Source organism: Cebus imitator, unplaced genomic scaffold (genome assembly GCF_001604975.1).
Source record: "Cebus imitator isolate Cc_AM_T3 unplaced genomic scaffold, Cebus_imitator-1.0 Scaffold378, whole genome shotgun sequence".
Taxonomy (NCBI): Eukaryota; Metazoa; Chordata; class Mammalia; order Primates; family Cebidae; genus Cebus; species Cebus imitator.
Window position 1 is genome coordinate 733,697 of NW_016107693.1, and position 1,790 is coordinate 735,486.

Genomic DNA, 1,790 nt, shown 5'->3' on the forward strand with positions numbered 1-1,790 from the left:
GCAATCTCGGCTCACTGCAACCTCCATCTCCCAAGTTCAAGGGATTCTCCTGCCTCAGCCTCTGGAGTAGCGGGGACTACAGGCACGTGCCACCATGCCTACCTAATTTTTGTATTTTTAGTAGAGACGGGGTTTCACTGTGTTAGCCAGGATGGTCTCAATCTCCTAACCTTGTGATCTGCCTGCCTTGGCCTCCCAAAGTGCTGGGATCACAGGCATGAGCCACCCCACCACACAACTTCTTTCTTAGCAGTCTACCTTTGAGGGTAGTTTCCAAGCTGTTATCACCTGTTATCATCTGTTGCCTGCACCCGACTGAAAATACTATTAACTGCTTATGAGAGGATATTTTATACAGCTTGGATTCAGCTGGCTGAAGAGAAAAAAAAAATCATTCCCTATATGGAGATTACACAAATGTTTTTCTTTACTGCCTCACAAAAGTTTTATAGATTTGCTTTCATATTTGTCTTTAGTTTACTAGGAATTGATTGTTGTGAAAAGCATAGGGTAGGAGTTTAAATGGACACATTCTCACCTGTGCTGAAGAATTCACTCTTTCTCCAGCCATCTGCAAGTTTCTTTAGATATTTAGTATCTTTGTGGAATCTATTTTGGGTATGCATCAATTTCTCTAGCCTTGTACCAGTATGATACTGTCCTAATTACTATACCTTACAATGTCTTGCTATCTTATAGAACAAACTCCACTCCTTCCTAACATTATGTTATTTTCCTTCCTCAGATGTACCCTGGCTATTCTTAGACATTTTTTCCCTCCACACAATTTTGAATCAGGTTGCTAAATTCTATATCAAACAAACGATTAAAAACCAGGAACGTATGCTTGCTTTAGCAGCACATACATACTAAAATTGGAATGATACAGAGAAGATTAGCATGGCCTCTGTGCAAGAATGACATGCAAATTCAAGTGTTCTATATTTTTTAATGTGGCACATATACATCATGGAATACTATGCAGCCACAAAAAAAGAATGTGTTTATGTTTTCTGCAGGGACATGGATGAAGCTGGAAACCATCATTCTCAGCAAACTGACACAAGAATAGAAAACCAAACACTGCATGTTCTCACTCATAGGTGGGAGCTGAACAATGAGAACACATGGACACAGGGAGGGGAACATCACACGCTGGGGCATCTTGGGGCTGGGGGCAAGGGGAGGGAGGGCATTAGGAGAAACACCTAATGCATGCTGGGCTTAAAACCTAGATGACAGGTTGATAGGTGCAGCAAACCACCATGGCACGTGTATATCTATGTAGCAAACATGCACGTCCTACACATGTACCCCAGAACTTAAAGTGAAAAAACAAAAACAGAAGGAACAATTAAAAAAACCAGAAACCTGTTGGAATTTTAGCTAGACTTACATTAAATACAGATTAATCAGGGAGTCATGACTTTCCAGTCTGTCAGTCTACAAGCATGGCATGTCTCTTCATTTATTTGGGGCTTTAAAAATGTCTTTTAATGGCTGGGCATGGTGGCTCACACCTGTAATCCCAGCACTTTGGGAGGCTAAGGCAGGCAGATCACCTGAGGTCAGGAGTTCGAGACCAGCCTGGCCAATATGGGGAAACACCGTCTCTACTAAAATACAAAATATTAGCTGGGCATGCTGGAGGACACCTAAAATCAGTCCCAGCTACTTGGGAGGCTGAGGCAGGAGGATCACTTGAACCTGCGAGGTAAGAGGTTGCAGTGAGCCAAGATTGTGCCACTGCACTTTAGCCTGAAAGACATAGAGTGAGGCTCGGTCTCAAA

General features: G+C 42.5%; 1 protein-coding gene and 1 non-coding gene across 7 annotated transcripts in view; one reads left to right on the forward strand and one right to left on the reverse strand.

Moving 5' to 3' along the window:
- Positions 1-1,790, reverse strand: part of PALLD (palladin, cytoskeletal associated protein) — a 457,931-nt gene that overhangs the window by 245,470 nt on the left and 210,671 nt on the right. The gene's annotated exons all lie outside the window — the stretch shown is intronic.
- LOC119468109 lies at positions 844-949 on the forward strand. The gene has a single exon (XR_005196726.1). It is a non-coding gene; the product is annotated as a U6 spliceosomal RNA (small nuclear RNA).